This window comes from Saccopteryx leptura, chromosome 5 (assembly GCF_036850995.1).
Source record: "Saccopteryx leptura isolate mSacLep1 chromosome 5, mSacLep1_pri_phased_curated, whole genome shotgun sequence".
NCBI classification, from domain to species: Eukaryota; Metazoa; Chordata; class Mammalia; order Chiroptera; family Emballonuridae; genus Saccopteryx; species Saccopteryx leptura.
The window spans coordinates 130,005,399-130,029,337 of NC_089507.1; the positions used below are offsets into that span (position 1 = coordinate 130,005,399).

General features: G+C 37.1%; 1 pseudogene; it reads left to right on the forward strand.

The window, feature by feature from the left end:
* The first annotated feature begins 1,345 nt into the window (after positions 1-1,345).
* The window catches only part of LOC136406564 (patched domain-containing protein 3-like), a 31,351-nt pseudogene continuing 8,757 nt past the window's right edge, over positions 1,346-23,939 (forward strand).

Sequence of the window (23,939 nt, forward strand, 5' to 3'; positions counted from 1 at the left end):
AGTCACCATCTTTCTGTAGGTCTAAGAATTCTGGAAACAACACCGCATAGTGAGTCTTTCCAGACATTCTGTAGGAATTTGGATGACTGTCTCTGGATCTTGACAGAGTGGTGCTCCTACTCTCTCTAAATAAGTCTAGCAGGATCTGTGAGCCAATACCCCACAGAGAACTGTGTATAAATTGGAACTACAACATTGTTTAAAATAAACTATTTTCTTTCAATTTATCTAGACATTCTAAAAAGTAAACACCTCATTCCTACAAATAATATTAAAGAAAATATGTCCAGAGAAATCTCCCCTTCTTTATTCTGTAAAATGAGATGGTACCTGATTTTTCTGGTGAGAACTAATGAGAACATTTCAAAGTTGACTCATGTTTAGCAATTTACAGTATTCTTGTGCCCAGTAGTCCAGCTTCGTGAATTTGAAGTACTTAGACCCTATTTGGCCAAAAACATTGTCAAAAATCCTCAGCTTTGCTCTTCTATGGTGCTACAATGAAGCCAAATGAAAAAACAAAGCTAAAGGCTTATTTTTCACAGGCCTGTGCTGTTTTTCTCTGCATTAAGGAGACTAAAAACATTATCAAAGCCACAAATTGATGTGTGCTGACTGAAACAGGTATTTTAGTGAGTGGCGTCCGCATCATGGTGAAGTGGGACAGCCCTGCGTATCTCCCTCTAAATCAGTAACTAGTGAGATAGCTAGAAGCCAACAAAGGTTCCTCTGCTCAACACACTAAAAGGTCCACACACCAGTAGTTGCAAAGGTGGGTGTACTGGATTGTGCAGGGGAGGCAGGCTGGGGCAGAAAACAAGGACAGGCCCAGAGCTGCAGTTCTCCAAGGACGAGGCTGAGCCTGCAGCCCCAGCAGACCAGCAGTGGTGGAGGAGCCAGGGTGCAGCCCCCACACCACAGCGCAGCAGCATCCCCTCCCCCAATCCAGATCCGTCCCCAGCTGCAGCAGTGCTCACACCAGCAGGGACCAGTAGCAGAAGCAGAGACAAGTCTCCAGCCTCCTGGACACAGCACTGTGCTGCCGGGGGGCCTTAGGCATGAGGGGCTCACGGACTGGCTTCCCTCAACTGGCCATGCCCCCTACCACTGTGATGGTACCCTGAAACCCAGGCGACCCAGATACAGCACCAGTGCCCACCAACCTGGTCACCCAGGCCACTATTCCCTTGTCCAGGGCTAAGCCTCCCATACCTGCATTCATCCCTCTCCACCATCAAGCTTAAGTAGTAAAAGTAAGAGAAAGCAAATTCTGTGCTACAGCACCACCTACTGGAAAGCAAAACAGAAACCTAAAATTATCAGCCTGCAGAATTTGAAAAGCAAAATGTCCCTAAATAAGAGACAAGTTCACTACTACAAATGTGTCAGCAGAGGAACAACCCATCAAGCAGCAGGGACCACCAAGGTAACACAGAAAGAAAATGACAATTCTCCAGAGAGAACTCAAAGTGACAGAAGATGATGTTCTAAATGACAGAGATATCAAAATGCCAGTCATGAAGAAGATCAAAGAGATACAAGAAAACTCAAAAGGCAGTACAATAAGCTCAGAAATAAAATTAATGAACAGAGGGAGTGCTTTACCAAGGAAATGAAAATTATAAAAAAGAACCAAAGAGCCTGACCAGGCGGTGGCACAGTGGATAGAACATCAGACTGGGATGCAGGACCCAGGTTCAAAACCTGGAGGTCGCTGACTTGAGCGCAGGCTCACCAGCTTGAGCATGGGGTTGCTGGCTTGAGCAAGCATATCATAGATATGACCCCATGGTCACTGACTTTAGCCTAAAGGTTGCTAGCTTGAAGCCCAAGGTCACTGGCTTGAGCCTAAAGGTCACTGTCTTGAGCCTAAGGTTGCTGGCTTGAGCAAGGGGCCACTCGCTCTGCTGTAGCCCTCATTCAAGGCACATATGAAAAAGCAAGTTATGAATTAAGGAGCCATAACAAAGAGCTGCAACAAAGAATTGATGCTTTTCATCTGTCTTCCTTCCTGTCTGTCCCTCTTTCTTTCTCTCTCTCTGTCAAAAAAAGAACCAAAGAGAAATTCTGGAGCTAAAAAACTCAGTAAAGGCCCTGGCTGGTTGGCTCAGGGGTAGAGCGTCGGCCTGGCGTGCGGGGGACCCGGGTTCGATTCCCGGCCAGGGCACATAGGAGAAGCGCCCATTTGCTTCTCCACCACCCCCCTCCTTCCTCTCTGTCTCTCTCTTCCCCTCCTGCAGCCAAGGCTCCATTGGAGCAAAGATGGCCCGGGCGCTGGGGATGGCTCCTTGGCCTCTGCCCCAGGCGCTAGAGTGGCTCTGGTCGCGGCAGAGCGATGCCCCAGAGGGGCAGAGCATCACCCCCTGGTGGGCAGAGCGTCGCCCCTGGTGGGCGTGCCGGGTGGATCCCGGTGGGGCACATGCGGGAGTCTGTCTCACTGTCTTTCCCCGTTTCCAGCTTCAGAAAAATACAAAAAAAAAAAAAAAAAAAAAACTCAATAAATAAGATGAGGGATGCATATTAGTAACAATGATACACAATGAAAGATAGTTGCTATTTCAAGATTTCCCATCATTGCCATCTTAGTCATCAATCATTCAAGTGCTGGCAAGACTAGTGACCTTCATTTTAAAAATAAAATATTAAAAAATTTGTTAACTTTTATAAAAATTCAAATTTTTGCTTAATTTAACTATTTAGAAAACATACAATTGCTCAGCAAGATATTTTATAAAAATTGAAATAAAAATGCTGTAAATAAAATAATTAAGAATGTTTTCTCATGTAAAAAGATAAAAATTTTCCAATAAAAACAGAAATTTATCCTTTAAGTGTTACAAGTTTTATTCATAAAAAGGATTTATCTTAGTTTCATTTAAATAACAAACATGTCAATCATTCACTTATACTTAGGGGTGGAAAAATCAGGGTGGAGAAAAAATTTTAAATTGTTATGAACCACCACCAAACTAAAATCTATTAGAAAGCAAGCCAAAGCATCTCAAAGTATTCTATTGGTTATTAGAAATTAAATATTATATACATTTTATTTTTATGTTAACTATACATAACAAATACATATAGTACTTATCTGTTTGTTATATTTATATAGTTTATATATTTAAACATATAATATATAACTATGTAATATGTATAATTAATATAATACAGTTAGTGCTCGACTTACGAGCACAATTGGTTTTGACAGACCGGTCGTAACACGATTTGGTCGTAAGTTGAGTAGGCTATATGTACAGTACTGTGAAATGATGTTATAAAAATATTTAAGTCATATTTTATCATAATTTTCTTTCATTATTATACTGAGTCTGGGATAACAGTTGAAATGGTGCACACGGAGATGGTAGTGCTGCCGGAAGCTGGTCCACACTGTTGTACGCCCAGCTGGGCAACACTTGCGCTGCCAGACACAGAGCAGTCCTGGCTAGCGATTGTGGTCGTAAAGTCAAATGGCCGTAAATTGCATAGGTTGTAAGTTGATCAATACCTGTATGTATAATTAATACAGATTAATATACAATATAAACAAATTATATAATGTATATTTTATATCTAACAATATATAAGATAATATTTAAGTTCTAAAATTTAATTAAATGCCGCACTCAAGAAATTTATAATGTCACTTTAGTCACATTTATCAAATAAATTTAACAATAAGTATCTCTTTAAATAAGAGACCTGAGCACTTAAAAATGATTGTGAAATATCTGTCTCCTTTTTGTATTAGTACAAATAATTAAGACTTCTACTTTGTCTGCATTAGTCAATTAACTCAGAATTTCACCAAATTAAAAATAATTATATCAGAAACCTGAAAACCCAAGGAAAAAAATATAATAACTAACCTTGCTCAAGGAAAATAAACTCTCTGGACTTGCACTTGAAGTGAGAATTGTCAAGTTTCCTCTTGGAGCAGAAGTTCTACTGGGAAGAAAACTGGTATTAAGATCTTCCACACAAGGCATCTCCAGGTCAGGCCTCCTATTAAAAGTGCTGAATGGTGTGTTTTGTGGTTTCTACAGGAGAAGGTTGATGTTGGCCTTTGCAAGTTTCCTCTGAGTCCTGTGAAGATTGTAAAACACAAGTGCTCAGTATTTCTTTTTTCCTATAGGGTCTTAACTTTTTTGTAAGTGGCCACAATAGTAAATGGAATTTCCCATTAAAAAGTATTTTAGGAGTAAGAAGGCGACGGAGTAGGTGGACAGATGTTCCACTCTCCTCCTCTCAGGACCAAACTGGAGTAATAACTAAGCTTAAGAAAAATCATCCTGAAAAACCAACTCAGGGCTAAATGAAAAGGAGTCTATTACCATGAGTCACAGAAGAAGCCACATTGAGACTGGTAGGAAGAGTGGAGACAAGAAAAGGACTGCCACACTCCCCGGAGCAAGTGTTGGCTGAGGATCTGAAGAGACAGAGGGAGGTTTGCCCTAAGAAGTATGGGTCCTAAGCCCCAAGCCTAGAGCATCGGGGCCTAGAGCATCGGGGCCTAGAAGAGGTGCCCACATGGCATCGGGAGGTGAAAGGAGGTGAGGTTGCTGTCTGTGAGAAAAAGGCAGTAGACACACGCACACTCTTAAAGGACCAAAACAGAAGATCTCATTCACAGCCACTTTCCCTGGGCTCTGGCAGAGGGAGGCCTGAGAGTTCTAGAGTCACATGAAGAGAATATGAAATTGTGGGCCTGGAGAGTGACAAGGTTGGGGACAGCCATCAGAGTGCCTTTGCTGAATTATTCTTCAATACCATAGTTATCTCTTTCTTGGGTGAAAAAATCTCCTCCATGTGGCATCAGCCTGGGGGAAAGCAACTAGCCCACCTCTCTTGCCTCACTCTATGGAGATCAGGCCTTGCTGAGAAGTGAGCAGCCTTGGCCACAAAGCAGTGGGCTGAAAGTCTCAAGGGTTGACAGTGACTCAGTAGTCTGTCATTGAAGTTGGAACCCCACCCTCTTTTCTGAGAACATGACTAGTACTTCTGCCCCATGATAGGTTCGGTATAAATAGTCCAGACTGTGGGCAGAACAAATCTCTGGGTTTCAGAGGCCACACCCACTGCACTCCTAGTGGCCGCACTCTAACGAGGTTGTGAAGAACTGAGGATAGTCTGACACCTAGGGTCTCGGGGTGGGAATGACACCCACCACCATTCCTAGGGCCTAATTAGCTCTAAGCAGTAAGCAGACATAGGCAACAGGAGGTGGGTCTAAGGGACCCTTGAGTCTTTTGCTGACTTGCCCACAGGTCCGAAGCTATTAAAAGCCAGCCTAAATGTGCAGTCTGATATTCCCATGTGCAACTAAGCCCAGCAGAGGCAGTCACAAACTATACATTGCTTATATTCCAAAAAGGTGGGATAGAGCCAGTCACAGGCAGTGTATTACATTGTTCTGCACCACATTCCCCTAAGAGGCCCAGAACCAACACATCCAGTGGCCAGCTACAGACAACATCAAAGACCCAAAAAAGCATTACTGGCAGCATATTCAAAGGGAGAGTTTGGCAGGCACCAAACAAAGCTGAGGTTAATTCTGCTTTCTCTGGTGAGCACCAGCACAGCAGCTTGCACACACTGGATACAAAAGAGCCTTACAGTCACTGGCCCAGGGCTTATGTGTGCCCTCCAAGCCATTTTGGTCCACCTGGCAGGTGAACAAGAACCTTGACTTTAGACACATCGCCTTCCCTGTCTACACATTAAATGGTCGGCCCATCTCCCTGGCTGGCACCCTTGGAGGAATCATCTGAGGCAACCAGATGGGAACAAACCAATTAATGCTGGAGGCTAAAGCCATGCACCTGCAATATTACCAGAAGACAGGAGGAGAGGATAATGAGTAAAGCAAGACGTGGCTGATCCACTTCCTGAACCAATTTAGCAGTATTGAAGAGAGTCTGCCCTTAAAGATCATCCAGCTATGTGGCAGCTGGGCTTAATAGGGAGGCCAGGAGAAAGTGGGAGAGATAAGCCTTATTCCAAGGACCGCAGATAGCAATAAGACGCCCAGAGTAGTTGATGGAGTCCTTGAATTGAAGCTGAGAGTGTACTACTATATTTAGTACTTAACCCAACATTCTTAAACTAACACACTGAAGATGCCACAAATCTTAAAGCCTGGGTAATAGTCTGATGGAAACTCAAATCCTAAATCCTCAAGGTAGGTCTGTTCAGTGCAGCATTGATCATCAGGTTTAGTTTTGGGGATTGGTTTTCTAGCCAAATTACGTGGCAATCTTTTGTTAAAAAGCCTTTGCTCTTTCCAGGAGCCCACTAAAATTTGATTGAAGTTCACTTGAACAACAACAGCAACAACAAAACCTTTGAGCAAAAGCTCCATTGTGATATTTAAAAAAGATAACTAACTCAACACTTTTTACAAGTAAATTAGAGCATAGTGCCAGGCATATGTTAACTGTTCAGTGATTGTTGGGCCAGCAAACCTACTAATACTTTTGAATAGCCTGGGGAAAGTGAGACACCCATTGGAAAAAGCCTTTGAATACCAGGCCTTCCTAAAATAATATTTATGCAATTAAAATAGTAAAAGATAACAGCCTAATAATTTATTTAGTTTTTAGTGATTTCACAGTTTTATATAAAATTTAGATATTGTATATTCAGAAGTTTTAAACATTGGTGTTTGTAAGAAACTTTGGAAAGAGATTTGTGGAAAGGAACAAATTTATATTTGTTATTCTAAAATTACAATTCATATTTTGACCTTTTAATGAATTTGAACATGTTTATTTTTCATCAATAACTTACTTTCAATAGTGTTTGCAAATATTATAAAAACTCACTTGCAAATATTATAATTAAAGGTTATTTATCTGAGTAATTTTTTTGTGGCAGGTGATCTACTTTACATCACTTTCTAGAGGAGTAGAATTTGAAACAACTTCTAAGACAGTGATCCCTTTGTTTTATGTGGTATAAGTTCTAATCATATTATTTGCGATTATATCATGCTATAGGTAAAACACTTTTATTCGCCTTTTACATATTTAAAATATATATATATATATATTTTGTATTTTTCTGAAGCTGGAAACGGGGAGAGACAGTCAGACAGACTCCCGCATGCGCCCGACCGGATCCACCTGGCACGCCCACCAGGGGCGAAGCTCTGCCCACCAGGGGACGATGCTCTGCCCCTCCTGGGCGTCGCTCTGCCGTGACCAGAGCCACTCTAGCGCCTGGGGCAGAGGCCAAGGAGCCATCCCCAGCGCCCGGGCCATCTTTGCTCCAATGGAGCCTTGGCTGCAGGAGAGGAAGAGAGAGACAGAGAGGAAGGGGGGGGGGGTGGAGAAGCAAATGGGCGCCTCTCCTATGTGCCCTGGCCGGGAATCGAACCCGGGTCCCCCGCACACCAGGCCAACACTCTACCGCTGAGCCAACCAGCCAGGGCCTAAAAAATATTTTATTGTGGTAAAATATATATAAAACATAAAATGTAATTTTAACAATTTTGAGTGTATAATTTAGTAGTGTTAATGATTTTGACATTGTGCAATTGTCGCATCTGTTTCCAAATATTTTCCATCACCCCAAATGGAAATACTGTAACCATTAAACAATAACACCCCATTGCCTCCTCTTAGTCCTGATAAACCTTTAATCTTTCTGTCTCTATGAATTTGCCTATTCTAGAGATTTCATAAGTGAAATTATGTAATATTTGTTCTTTTGTGACTGACTTACATCACTTAGCGCAATGTTTTTAAAGTTCATCCATGTTATACAATGTATGAAAACTTATTTTCTTTTTATGGTTAAATAATATTCTATTGCATGCATATATTACATTTTATTTATCCACATATCTGTTCATGGGCACTTGGAATGTTTATACCTTTTGGCTATTATGAATAATGGTGGAATAAACATTAGTGTACAAATATCTGTTTGAGCCCATTTTTAATTCTTTTCAGTACATACCTAGAATTGGAATTGGTGGGTTGCATGATAATTCTGTTAGGTTGCTGAAGATCTGCCAAACTTTTCCACAGAGGGTACACCATTTATACTCTACCAGCAACTCTCTATTTTCTCACCAACACTCCTTATTGTCTATTTTATTGATTAAAGTCATTCTACTAGGTGTAAAGTGGTATCTCATTGTGGTTTTGATTCTAATTTCCCTTATTACTAATGATGATTATCTTTTGATGTGTTTATTGGCTATTTGTGTATCTTCTTTAGAGAAATGTCTACTTCAGTTCTTTGCCCATTTTTTTATTTTTAAATTTTTTTGCCCATTTTTTAATTGGGTGTTTTTGTTGTTGAGTATTATTGTTAATGAGTAATTGATATATTCTTGATATTAAACCTTTGACAGATAGAAATGAGTTGCAAATATTCTACTACTCAGTGGATCATCTTTTCACTTTCTTGACAATGTCCTCTAATGCATAGAAGTTTTTAATTTTGATAAAATTTAATTTATCTATTTTTCTTTTGCTACTTGTGTTTTTGGTGCTATATCTAAGAGTCCTTTGACAACTGCAAGGTAATGCACATTTACTCTCTTTTCTTCTGAAAGTTTATGGTTTTAGCTCTTATATTTAGGTTGTTAATCAATTTTTAATTATTTCATATATAGAATAAAGTAGGGGTTCAGCTTCATTCTTGCATATGTGGAAATCTGCTTGTGCAAAAAATATTCAATGATGAAAATAATCAGTTGGCTGGTATTGTGCATGGATTTATTTGTGTACTCTCAATTTTATCTCATTGGTCTATATTCCCATCTATATGCCAGTACCACACCATTCTCATTATTGTAGCTTTGTCAAAAGATTTTAAATCTGGAAATTTCAGTCCTCCAACTTTCTTCCCTTTTTCAAGATTATTTTGAAAATCTAGGGCCCCTTACTATTTCATACAAATTTGAAGGCAACCTTTTCCATTTATGAATAGAAAAAAAGGCCATTGAATTTCGATGAAGATTATATTGAATCTGTAACTGCTTTAGATGAGACTGACATTTTAATAATATTAAGTCTTCCCACCCAGGTAAGAAAATGTTTCCATTGATTTGGCTCTTGTTTTGTTTCTTTCATCGATGTTTTGTAGTGTACAAGCCTTTTTCCTCTTGGGTTAAATGTATTCCTAAGTATTCTTCTAGACACTGTTTAAATTTAATCACTTTTGTAATTTCCTTTTGTGATTGTTCACTGCACATGAATAAACACAACTGATTTTTATATGTTGATCTTGTATCCTGTAGCTTTTCTGAATTTGTTTAATAACTACATTTTTTGTAGATTCTTTGGAATTATCAAATACAGGATCAGGTAATCTGGGCAAAGGTTAGTTACTCTTTCCTTTTCCATTTTTATTTCTTTTCTTCCTTCTTTTCTTCCTTCCTTAATTCCTTCCTTCCTTTCTTCCTTCCATCTAACTGCTGGCTATCAACACAATGTTGAATATCGCTGGTGACAATGGATATCCTTATCCTGTTGCTGATCTTAGAGGGAAGCTTTCAGTTTTTCACCACTGACTATGATGTTGACAATGGATATCCTTATCCTGTTGCTGATCTTAGAGGGAAGCTTTCAGTTTTTCACCACTGACTATGATGTTAGCTGTGCAGTTTTTATAAATGCCCTTATCATTTTGATGAAGTTCTCCTCTATTCCTTATTATTGAGTGTTTTCTTTTTAATTATGATTATGTGTTGGATTTTGTCAAATGCCTTTTTTGCATCTATTGAGATGATCCTGTGTTTTTTATCTTTTGTTGTACTAGTGTGGTGTATTACATTGATTAATTTTCTTATGTTGAACTACTCTTGCATTCCTGGGGAAAATTTCACTTGGTCATGGTGTATAATTCTTTTAATATGCTATTGAATTGAGTTTACTAGAATTTTGTTAAAGACTTTTGCGTCTATATTCATAAAAGATATTAATTTGTCTTTATTTGGCATTGATAGCAGTATAATGCTGGCCTCATAGAATGAATTAAGAATTGTTCTGTTTTTTTCAATATTTTGGAAGGATTTGGGTGTTAATTCTTCTTTACATGTTTGGTAAAATTCACAGGTGAAGCCATCTTGTTCTGTACTTTTCTTTGCTGGGAGGTTTTTTTATTACTGATTTACTCTTTTTATTTGTTACATGTTTGTTGAGATTTTCTATTTCCTCTTGAGTCAGTTTAGATCACTGTGTATTTCTAGGAATCTGTGCATTTTATCTACAGTATCTAATTTGTTACCATAAGTTATTTATAGTATTCTCTTATAATCTTTTTTTTATTTCTATAAGGTCAATAATAATATACTCATTTTCATATCTTATTTAGTTATTTCTATCTTTTTTTCTTTGTCACTCTAGATATAGGTTTGTCATTTTTGTTGACCTTTTTAAGTAACCAACATTAAGTTTTGTTGGTTCTTTCTATTTTTTTCTATTCTCAATTTTATTTATCTCTGTTCTAATCTTTATCATTTCTTTTCTTCTATTAACTTTGGTCTTGGTTATCTCTTCTCTTTATAGTTCCACAAGGTGATTTGAGATTTTTTTATTGTTTAATGCAGCTATAAATTTATCTATGAACACTGATGTGGCTATATTTTATAATTTATGCTATGTTTTTACTTGCCATAATATTTTTTAATTTCCCTTGATATTTCTTCTTTCACCAATTGACTGTTGAATAGTGTGCTGTTTAATTTCCATGTTTTGTGTATTTTCCAGTTTTCCCTTTAATATTGATTTGTAACTTTCATTATTAGTTGAAAAGACACTTTGTATAATTTCCATATTTTAAAATTTTCTGACTTGTTTTGCAACCTAACATATGGTCTGTCCCACAGAATGTTTCATGTGCACTTGAGAATAATGTCTATTCAGCTGTTGTTGGATTGAGTGTTCTATACATTTCTGTGGAGTCTAATTGATTTATTGTATTATTCATTCCATTTCTTTATGCATTATCTGCCTAGATGTTTTATCTGTCATTAAAAGGGGTGCATTGAATTCTCCAACTATTATTGTAGAACTATTTCTCTGATAAATGTGTCCCTTTATCAATAATATTCTTCTTTGTCTTTTAAGTTTTTGAAATAAATTCTATTTTGTCTGATACCAGTATAGACATTGTGCTCTTTTTTTATTACTATTTGTATGAAATATCTTTTTCGAATCTATTTATGTCTTTGGATCTAAAGTGAGTCTCTTGTAAACAGCATATAGTTGAATTATGCTATGTTATTCATTCCACCAGTCTCATGTCTCTAGACTGGAGAGTTTAATCACTTATATTTAAAATAATTGCAAACAAAAACTTAAGTTTTGCTATTTTTTCCCCATATATCTTGAAGTTTTTTGTTTTTCATTTCATTCATTATGCACTCTTTTATGTTTAGTTTATATTTTTCTAGTGAGCTGTTTTAATTATATTCTTATTTCTTTGTTTTAGTTCATACATTTTTATTAATTTTAATGGGGTGACATTGATAAATCAGGGTACATATGTTCAGAGAAAACATCTCCAGGTTATTTTGACATTCGATTATGTTGCATACCCATCACCCAAAGTCAAATTGTCCTCCGTCACCTTCTATCTGTTTTTCTTTGTGCCTCTCTACTCCCCTCATCCCCTCCTTCTCCTCCCCCTACCCCAGACCTTGATAACATTATACAGGCTGAAATAAGTAAATCAGAAAAAACTAAAAACTGTATGATTCCATACATAAGTGGAACATAAAAATAAGACTCAGAGACATGGACAATTATTTTCTTATTTCTTATTGTAATGATTTTTAGAGATTTTCTTTGTGGCATATGAAATCCTAAATTTAAAAGAATCTAGGCCCTGGCCGGTTGGCTCAGTGGTAGAGCGTCGACCTGGCGTGCAGGAGTCCTGGGTTCGATTCCCGGCCAGGGCACACAGGAGAGGCGCCCATTTGCTTCTCCACCCCTCCCCCTCTCCTTCCTCTCTGTCTCTCTCTTCCCCTCCCGCAGCCGAGGCTCCATTGGAGCAAAGATGGCCCGGGCGCTGGGGATGGCTCTGTGGCCTCTGCCTCAGGCGCTAGAATGGCTCTGGATGCAACAGAGCAACGCCCCAGAGGGGCAAAGCATCGCCCCCTGGTAGACATTCTGGGTGGATCCCGGTCGGGCACATGCGGGAGTCTGTCTGACTGCCTCCCCATTTCCAGCTTCGGAAAAATGAAAAAAAAAAAAAAAAAGAATCTATATTAAATTGATACCTGGTACCAACTTAAAAAAACATACAAATGTTCTTTCCATATATCTCTGTACTCCCCCCACCATGTTTTTGTTGTCACAAATTATATATTTATACTCGTATGCCCTTTAATATATATTTATAATTACATTTATGTATTTCTCTTTTAAATTCTGTAGAAAATAAAATGTAGAGTTACAAACCCAAAATACAATAAATAATACTTGGTTTTATATTTGTCCATGTACTTACTTTTACTGGAGAACTGTATATTTTCATATGACTTAGAGTTAATTTTTATTGTTCTTTTATTTCCCCCTAGGGATTCCCTTTAGCACTTTTTATAGTGGCATGCCTAGTGGTAACAAACTTGGCTCTTTTTTATCCTAGAAGATCTTAATTTCTTTTTTTTTTTCATGGGAGAGAGATGGAGAGAAGAACAAACAGGATCAGACAGGAAAGGAGAGAGATGAGAAGCATCAACTCAGTTGTTGCACCTTGACTGTTCACCGAGTGCTTTCTCATATGTGCCTTGACTGGGGGGCTCCAGCTAAGCCCATGAACCTTGCTCAAGCAAGCAACCTTGAGCTCAAGCCAGCAACCTTGGGCTCAAGCTAGTGACCTTGGGCTCAAGCTAGTGACCTTGGGTTTCAAGTCAGTGACTTCTGTGCTCAAACCAGTGACCATGGGGTCATATCTATGATCCCAAGTCAGTGACCCCACACTCAATCTGGTGAGCCCATGCTCAGGCCAGATGAGCCAGTACTCAAGCTGGTGCGTAAGCAGGCCACCTTGGGGTTTCAAAACTGGGTCCTCAGCATCCCAGGTTGATGGTCTATCCACTGCACCACTGCCTGATCAGTCTCTGCTTGACTTGAAGGACAGTTTTGCTGAATACAAGATTTTCAGCTGGTGGTTTTCTTTTTTTTCACTTTAAGTATCAATCAACTATACCTTGGCCTTTATGATTTCTGATGAGTAATCAGCTTTTTTGCTTATTATGGATCCCTTGTATGTGGTGAGTTGTTTCATTCTTGTTGCTTTCTAGATTCTCTCTTTATCTTTTAACAGTTTCACATTATAATGTGTCTCAGTCTAGATCTTTTTTACTTCATTCTATTTGAAGTTTACACAGCTCCTCAGAAAAAAGCTGAGAAAACCTTAAGCTTTCCCTGGGGCTGATCCCTGGCTAATTCTTCTATCAAATTTGGGAAGGTTTCAGCCATTATTTCTTCAAATACTTTTCCTGTCTCTTTTTCTTTTTCTGAGGCTCCCATATTGTATATTTTGTGCTTGCTGATATCCCACAAAACTTTGAGGTTCTTTTCACTTTTCTTCATTCTTTTTTTTCCCTGCCTAAACTCAATAATTTCAATTATCCTGTCTTCAAGTTCCCTGATTCTTCTGCCTGCTAAAACTGCTGTTGAACACCTCTTCTGCTTTGATTTTTAAGTTACTGTGTTTTTTAATTAACGAATATGTTTGGATCCTTTTTTAAAAAAATGTCTTTTTATTTCTATTGCCATTTGGTTCATAGACTGTTTTCCTTATTTTCTTGTCAATGCTGCTTTCCTTTAGCTCTCTGAGCATGCTTGAGACAGTGTTTTATAGTCTTTATAGTCTTTCTCTAGTAAATTCAATCTCTCTTTCCTCAAGGACGATATCTGTTCATTGCTTTTGTTCCTTTGTCTGAGTTATACTGTCCTGTATTATTTCTGTATGCCACAAGATTTCTTTTGTTTTTGTTGAAAACTGGACATTTCACTATTAAAATGTGGTAACTAGAAATCAGATTCCCCAGTTTTCCAGGGATTTCTGTGGTTTGCTTGCTTGTTTAAGGCTATAGTAATCCATCTTCTTAGTGACTGTTCCAAAATTACTACAAGCGCTGTATTCTTTGTTTATATGGTTACTGACATCTCTGTTCCTTAGCTTTTGTTTTTCTAATATTTTGACAGAGATTTCCTTGGGTGCCAGAAGCTCTTCTAGTCTTTGAAAAATATTTGTGTGCCTGGAACTTCTTTGAACACTTAGCCAGGCTACATTATGCCTGGGGATCAGCTCCAGGGGGAAGTTTAGGGTTTTCTCAGGGCTTTTTTTTTTTTTCCTAAGTGTATACTTGCTCTGAGTGACTTTCTAAAATCTTCAATGTATACTGGTGCTTTTGAACATCCTACATTCTTAAAGAAATACTCCCCACCTTTTGCTTTAGGTAGTCTTTTGTATATTTGAGCTGTAATCTTTTACATATATGAAGGTTAATTCAACTTATAGTGTTTCTAACTTTCTCACCTTGAGTTTTGAGTTAGAGAAAACAGAGAAGTGCCTTGCATCAGTCTTCCTCGTAGCTGCTAAACAGGTTAGAACAGACATTTAAATATTTTACATATAAAGTCTTTGCTCTGTCCATAAATGCAAATAGTACCATACTAGTTACATGGCTGTTGCTGTTCTTTAATACTATTGCTCCTTTAAGACTCTGGCCATTTTAATACACCTGCCACTATAAGGTAACTTGTACCATACCAGAGAGGGGGTGAGATAGGGCATGTAAATCGTCCTATTTTGAAATGTACCCCTTTTATTTTTCACTGTTTTTTCTAGTTCCTAGAATAGGTTCTGAAGATTTATGCTTGTTTGTCTATGTTTATGTGGGAGATGAGAATTTGAAAACTCTCACTCCATCCTTTGCTACTAAACTTTTACTTTTTAAACTTGATATTTAAAAAAAAATTTACCCATTAGGAACAGTATGCACCTAAATGGAATAGTAAAAAGAAAATTTTACCAGTCCTGATTGATTTGGCATATGTTTTTTACCTGACATATTATAGTAATTATGACTAACTGTTCCATTTGGAAAAAGATCTTCTAACAGAATTAAGAAACAAGTTCTTATTTCTACTATAAATTTAAACAGGTGCTTCTAGTCATATAAAAAAAATTAAATTGACTTGGGTGTCCCAATTGTACTTATGTGGGGTTTATCTTGTTAAGTACTTAAAAATTGTTATTTTGGAATAACATAAGGGTACTTTGAGCTCTTATGATCAGTAAGCTAAAATGTCAGCAAACAACAGAATTTACATGTAGAAGGAATCATAAAGGTTATATTATTTCAAAGTTTCTCAAGACAGAGTTTCAGAGAGAGCCTCAAAACCACATATTGTAAAGATTAGTCCTATTAAATTAAAGATCTGGGGCTTAAATCTGAGAATATACATTTCAGATTTTTTCCTAATTGATTCTTATGAGTAAATACATTTGGGAACAATTTATACAATATAATTCTCTGGATTTAAGGCAGAGAAACATAAGTTCCCAGTAGGTAAAGAGACTTAAACACAGTGGGTACCTCTTTAGAACCAATAAACTAATTACATCTTAACTTTGTTGTTCTGAAAAGGAAAACTACATTCCTTAGCAAACAAACAAACAAAAAATAAACAAATAAAGGAAAGAAGAAAGAAAAAAGGAGGAAAGCAAGAAGGATGATGGAAGAAAAGAAGGAGAGAAGGAAAGAAGGAAGAAAGGAAGGAGGAAGGAGGAAAGGAAGGGGAAAAAGAAAACAAAACTCAGTATTAGTAATATAAAGAATTTTTTAAAATGAGTATGTGGTCTACCAATAACTGGATTGACAAAACTTTTCTACTAGGTATTTGTTTTTAAAGATACAAATTTGTATAACTTCTTCTGCATCTTTCAAATAATTGGGACAGTAATGCAGAAAATTTTGTATTGAAGGCAACTATAAAGTGATTTATATTTGTCTTTGAAAACTTTTTAATGCTTATGTGACTAACATTTTAAATACACAGCATTCATGAGGTACAAACACAAAGCCACTTTATGTTTTCCCTCATTCTCTTATCTAGAGCATGCTTTTCCGAAAACCCTTAATAGGGAATAAAGGATTGCCACTCTATTCTATTACTTTTCCTTTTCTTCTTTATCTTAAGCCAGTTCCTGGGTTGGAGTATGTCCAAGGAGAAGAGTATAAAGATTTTTTTTTTTTGCACAATTCTTAAGTCACAGATGCTACCATGATGGTCTCTCGTACATGCCTTCTCTGAGCTTAAATATACAACTAATTCTTCTGTGAGTGACATTGCACATTCCTTGGACATCTCTTGCCCCTACTTCTTTTTTATCACTGAGAATCTTTTATCTCTTTTCTGGATAGGGCCTTCTAGAGAGTCCCTCAGATGTTCGCATCCTACCTGTATCACACACACTTAAAAAAAATTCTTTTTAATTGAGAGAGAAAAAAAAACATTGATTTGTTGTTCCACTTATTTATGCATTCATTGGTTGATTCCTGTCTGTGTCCTGACTGGGGATAGAACCTGCAACCTTGATATACTGGGACTATGCTCTAACCAAGCTACCTGGCCAGGGCATCACACACACTTATATTAAATATATGTTTTTTCTTGCATCCATGCACTTACCTAGGCAGATCTTTATTCAAATACATTTTGGAGTTCCATATATATTCCCCTGAAGTGAAGTTATTTGAACAAGACTAAAACTTTTTTAAAAGTTTATGCTCCAAATTGAACTTTATTCTATAGCATGTAGTGTTATGTATATTGACTATTTCAAAAGTTTCTGACATTTTGGAAATGACAAAACTTACACCAAATTTATGATAAAATATAGAAAATCTGTCCCTTTCTAAATCCACTGTAAACTATTCCTTACTTATGGCCCCTGTCAAGAAAGATGTGAATTCCTCATCAGGTATATAGATTGTTATCTAAATGTTATTACTTCTAATTTAGTCCTTTCCTGCTAAGTGAATAAAAATTTCAGAAAATTGACCATTTTGCTGCCAGTGATGCCCAAATCTGCCTGAGCATTGGAATCATATCAGGGAATTTTTAGACACATTGATTATGCAGCTGTACTACAACCATATTGAATCAGAATTTACAGAGCTGGGGTCCAGGAAATCTAAAGTTCTAAAATTCTCCTAGGTCATTTGGAAAACAGCTTAAACGGGTCCTTCTTGGGGACTGGCATATCTGCAAGTATATTCACCCAACTCCTACAGTGTTCTATGTTCAAATTCTTTCATTGTCTACCAAACATTAAAATAAAGGTCATTTTAAAAGTCAACACAACCAGTCAATGTTACTGTAGCCAATAATATACATTTCTTTCTCAATCCTCTGAAAAACTTTCACCAAAAATCCAAAATTTAAAAGAGAAAATGGAAAAAACATAAGTAACATTTATCCACATTATCCTTTCTGATTTCAATGTTCATCTTTGTTACTCTTTTAAAAAAAATTTTAGCAAGAGAGAGGGAAAGGGAGAGTGGAACAGACAGTGACAGACAGAAAGACAGATATGAAGCATCAACTTGTTGCAGCACTTTATTTGTTCATTGATTGCTTTCTCTTATGTGCCTTGACTGGGGGGCTCCAGCTGAACCAGTGACCCTTGCTCAAGCCAGCAACCTTGAGTGCAAGTCAGCAACCTTGGGCTCAAGCTAGCTACCTTGGGCTTCAAGCTAGTGACCTTGGGCTTCAAGTCAGTAAACTTTGGGCTCAAGCCAATGACCCCACTCTCAAGCTTATGAGCCCATGCTCAAGCCGGTGCTCAAGCAGGATACCTTGGGGTTTCAAACCTTGGTCTTTAGCATCTCAGGTTGATGCTCTATCCACTGTGCCACTGCTGGTCAGGCCTTTGTTACTTTCTTATCTTAAACTTTTATAAACCAACAGTGTTGTTTGTAAAAGTTTCATTTTAATGAAAATTTATTTGTAATTTATTTGTAACAAAAAATTTACTTTTATTCCTGGAATTTGTGAATTTAGTGTTGATTTTAGGCCCTGAATTTAATTCATAGCACCAGTAGGTTGAGAAATATTAAAATACAGGTTTCTGGCCAAGTCAGCGAGTAGGTAAATGTGGTATTCTCATTCTCCAACAACCATGTCAAAATTACTTTTGAACTATAGAACAACCATCATTCAGAATCTGAAATCACATTGAAAAGAAGTCCTATAACTGAGGATTATTAAAAAAAAAGTCACCTTGAGAGTAGTAGAAGGGACAGAGATGAGGAAATGGGCTGGTCCTATAACCACATGTGGTGGTTAAAATTGGGAGGTATACCTTGGCTGCAGAAGTTCACTCTGAGGAACAAGGGTTCCCAGCTCCATACCAGACTCCCCACCCAGGGTTCCAGTGCTGGGAAGAGAAGTCCTCATAATTTCTGGCTGTGAAAATCAGATAGGATTGAGGCTGAGTGACACAAAAAAACTACTGGAGTTGCAGGCAATTCCTCTTAAAGGGCCTGTGCATGGACTTACTCAGACTCACTTGCTCTGAGCTCCAGTGCTGGGGCAGCAGCTCAAAGCCTCCAGAAATATACAGGGAGAAACTGAGTTATCCAGTGAAGGCTGCAGGGGCAGCTTTATCTCAGACAGAAGTGTTGGCAGAGGCCATTGTTCCTTTGCTGATTCCTCCTCCACAGAGCCAGCAGGTGGGTGCCATATGAGTATCCATTAACCTGGCTCACAATGTTATCCTCTTCTGATTTACTAAGACCCCACTACCCCCAACTTATAGATACACCCAAGCAATTTTGAGTGTTTTTTTTTTCCATAAAACAACCTGTCTTGGCTGATGCTGTGAATTTTCTTCAGTCAGGGCACAGGTAGCTGCCATTGGCCTGAACTTTTTGGGGGGCCCCTGATGGCCAGCTTCAGACCATGCTGGAGCAGCACCCAACCACCTCCATGAGCAACACACCAGAGACCTGCTAAAGTGAGTCTTGCTCAGTGGAGTCAGTTCCTGCATAGCAGATTGGCCTGGGGGGGTGTCAATTCCTCCCATTGGTATGCCAATAGCAATCAAAACTCAACTACAACAAGATAGTACATACAGCTCACTCAGAGTAGTACCCAGGTCTAGTGAATAGGGAGGTTTCCCACTGGGCCCTACAAAACAGTCTACAATGACCAGGAGATGTAGCAGCTCTGTCTAATGCATAGAAAACACAAGGAGGCTACCAAAATGAGGAGACAAAGAAATATGTTCCAAATGAAAGAACAGAATAAAAACTCCAGAAAAAGAACTAAAATGAAGACAATTTACAGATGCAGAGTTCAAAACACTGCTTATAAGGATGCTCAATGAACTTAGGGGAAATATAGATGAACTTAGTGAAAACTTCAACAGAGAGATAAGAATCATAAAAAAATGCATCAGAAATGAAGACAAGTTACATGAAATCAGCAGTAAAGTAGATGAAGCAGATGACCAAATCAGTGATTTAGAAGACAATGTAGTAGAAAACATCTAATAACAATAGCAAAAAGGAAAAAAAAATCCAAAAAACAAAACAAGGAAAGTTTAAAAGAAGAAGTTCAAGTGTAACATTTGCATCATGAGGGTGCCAGAAGGAGAAAAGAAAAAGCAAGTAATTGAAAACCTATGTATTTGAGAAAATGAGAAGAAATTAAAAAAAAAAACCCACAGAGAAAACAGAAACTTTTTCTAATCTGGTATAGGGAATAGATATACAAGTCCAAGAAGCACAGAGTCCCAAACAAGATGACTACAAAGAGGCCCACACCAAGACATATCATAATTAAAATACCAAAGGTTAAAGACAAAGAGCATCTTAAAAGCAGAAGGAGAAAGGCAGTTACCTATAAGAGAGCTCCCATTAAGACTGCGAGGTGATTTCTCAAAGAAACTTTGAGGGCCAAAAGGGACTGGCACAAAATATTCGGTGATGGCAAGCAAGGGCCTATAGCTAAAATTATTCTACCCAGAAAAACTACCACTTTGATTCTAAGGACAGATAAAAAGCATCCCAGATAAGAAAAAGCTGAAGGAGTTCATCAAAACCAATTCAGTATTACAAGAAATGTTAAAGGGTCTTTTTTAAGAAAGAAAAAAATAAGAAAAATATGAATAATAAAATGGTAATAAACACATAACTATTGATAATTACTTAAAATGCAAGTGAATTAAACACTTCATTGAAAGACATATGGTGGCTGAATGGATAAAAAGACGAGATCCTTACATATGCTGTTTACAAATGACTAATTTCAGATTGAAAGACACACACAGACTAAAGTAAAGGGATAAAAAAAGATATTTCAAGAACATAGAAACAAACAAAAAGCTTGGGTAGCAATACTTATACCAAACAAAACAGACTTTAAAACAAAGGCTATAACAAAAGACAAAGAAGGACCCAGCAATTCCCCTTGTGAGTATTCTTCTGATGAAACTCAAAACACTAATTCAAAAATATATGTGCATCCATATGACCACTGCTGCATTACCTACAACAGGAAAAATATCACAGCACCCTAACTATACATCAATAGCCATATAAAAGAAAAAGAATAGAATCTTGCCATGTGCAACAGCACAGATGGACTTAAAAAGTAAGTCAAGTCAGACCCAGAAAGTCAGATGCCATGATTTCACTTATACATAGAATCTGAAAATAAATGAATTAGCAAAACAGAAACAGACTCATAGATACAGAGAATATTTTGACGATTGCCAAATCAGAGGGGGGTTAAAGGCATGGGAAAATAAACTTAAAGGATTAAGTACAAATTGAGAGTTACAGAATAGACTTGGGAATGTTAAGTACAGCATAAGAAATATAGTCAATAATACAGCAGTAGCTATGTATGGTGTCAGATGAGTTCTAGATTTATTGAGGTGATCACTTTGTAAGTTATATAAATGTCAGATCACTTGGATTCTACCATCTGAAACTAATATAATATTGTATGCTATGGACCAGCGCAGCTCGTAATTCTGGGTCTTGAGGGAGAATGGTGCAGAATTAAGAAAATAGACTCATTGAGAAAAGAGTATGGGATCAGGAGGCCTCTTCAATGCTGATGGCAATATCCGAGTGCCTCATAGCCCCAGTTTGCTTTATTATATAGCCATATGCAAATCAAGGAAGTCCTTGATACAAAGTTACACATCTGAGGCTAAAACAGGAACTCTCCCAAGGAATAAACAGGAATCCCCCTACCATGCATAAGTGAAATCAACCAACATCTTGAACAAACAAAGAGTGAGAGGAAGGGCATGTAAATTGCTTCCAGCCACTTAAGCAAGTAAGTGAAGTGAGTGCAAATACTCAGCATCATAGCCAATATGGAGGTGGAGGGGGGAGAACTTAGCCTTTTGCTAAGCCTCAAATTTACAAAGGATTTTTGCCACTTGCAGTCTACAACAATTGTACATTAGGACAATTAAAATTTATAATCTGTAGCATTTTAGTGTAACTATGAGGTTCTGAAATATCAGCCAGTAGATCAGCATTTGACTAGCTATGTAGTAATCACCCAGGGAAGTTCGGTAAAAGTAAAGATTTCCAACTTTTCTGCATCCTCTTTTTTCCCAGTTGGCTTTCATAGTGCATGGGAATTAAAGGTCTCCATTAGGCAGGTAGGGAATTATTGCCCAAGAGGTTTCTCAATACATGTCCAAGTCAACAATGTTATGAATTGATGGATTTTCAGTATGAAAGTTATCACTACAAGTTCCATTTTTTTCCTCCAAATTTACAGGTGCAACTGTGCATGAAACAAAATGTGTGTTGGAGTCTTCAGAATGACTTCTATTGCCTTGGCAGTAGTGAGTGGCTTTGACCTGATGTTGTACTGTGGGGTGCCATTTGTGACCATAGTTGCAAATTCACTATTTCTTGTTCTAGGTAAGTAAAACAAAATGTAAGGCTACACATTATGTATGTGGGGGTGTAGGATAGATAAGGTGCTTATGTCAGATAAGGGAAAATAACTATAGTTAGGTGGTTCTACAGATCCAAAATGAAGTGTCAGAAAAAGAAATCTCAAAATGAATTATATATATTTAGAGTTGGAAAATCTAATACTTCAAATGGAAATATAAGGAAAATGAACAGGTAGTACAGACTACACACGCACACAACACATGCACACATCAAAAATCAAAAATATAAGTCACTGAAAATATAAGAAAAATAATTCAATCTCTCAATTAATCAGGGATTCTAATGAAACTAAGAGTGAGACACCTTGTTTTCTTACTAGGTTAATGAATATTAGCAAAATTGAAGGCTTGGGGAAAAGTTATGTGAAAATGAACACTCATACTTCACTGGAAGAAAATTTTGAAATGATACACACTTTTATTTTTTAGCACAACTTTGCAACAAATCAAAAAGCTTAAAAATATCTTTGACCTATCAATTCCACTTCTAGAAATTTGTCTTATTAATTGGACAAGTGCTCAAATGTAGAACAAGTATGTTCATTCAATGTGATTTAGAATAGAAAAATATTGAAAACAACCTCATCCCATATCAACATGGGATTGGTCAATTCAATATAGCATATTAAAATTTTAGAATAATTTTTAATCTAAAAAGAAGTAGATATAGAATATTAAATTAAAATACTAGTTATGAAGTAAGATGCTTGAAATAAGAGTGGTACAGTTACATCTGTATATTTGTATAGAACAAATCCTGGATAGATAAACATCAAAATGTTAGCAGAAATTACCCCTGAAGAGAGAAATTACAGTTATTTAAGTTTTTCTTTGAATTTTCCTATAATTTCAGAATTTATTTTATAATAGCATAAGAAAACAAAGATGTTTATATTTTGGAAAGTAAGCAACTTGGAAAAAATAATATTTGGTTTCCTGGGGGAGATGAGCAGATGAGCTGTAGACTGGATGTTATTTATTCTGGTTCCTCAGGGCACATCTTCCTCATATACACCCACATTTAATCACTCAGTGTCACCAACAGCTGTAAATAACTATAGTTAAAGTGTGTATAACTGACTGATTTAATATAAACCATTTTTATATAGTCTGTGCATAGGAGTATGAGTGTATGTTTGTGAGTGTGTGTGATTGCAGCAACTCAAGAACTATGTGCAGGTTATTTCTTATCAATGTTCTATAAGTAATAAAACCAGTTTTTAAATATCTAATAGTAAATATCAGTGAGTTCATTCTTGGTTCTTAGTACTTTTGATTCTTTCCTTTTGTCCAGGTGAGTATAACTGAAATCTTCAAAAGTGGTAGCTGTGGGAGTTGATAACAGAGTGCATAAATTAATGTCAATTTAGATTCCCTACTTTGTTTATAACTATAGAACATCTGAATTAGAAGCAAAGTTGAAGTTCCTAGTATCCTCCCATGCAATCCATAGGGACAATTCCCCAAAATTTAAATTAAGATTAACGTTTTAGTTCTAAGTATTGACTATATCAGTACACATGGAAACAAAGGTGTGCATGAGTGAAAGCAGAGTCAGCTCTGGCAGAAAATTTTGAAGAGATATTTATCTATAACGGGCTCATGCTATTCTTTCTAATCCCTTTTTCTTTGTAGTCCTTCTTTCCCAGTCTTTAGAAGATTTCAAAGTCTGCTTTATTTCAAACTGATCATGAAATGTCTTTGTGTAAAAGAACTAATTAAATAGTAGGCATTAGTATCTAAAGGATCCTTGAGATTTACTTTGGTACATATTTCTGATATCAAGAGAACTTCCATTTTAATGAGATAAGGCCTTAAACTGGGCAAGTGAAGTTTAAATAATAGCATTCTAGCTATCAAAAACAGAGCAGCAGTAAAACTGTATGTGTGTGTGTGTGTGTGTCTGTGTGTGTGATCATACCACATTGATAGCTAGATGCTTACTGTGGAATACTTAAGTTTAACTT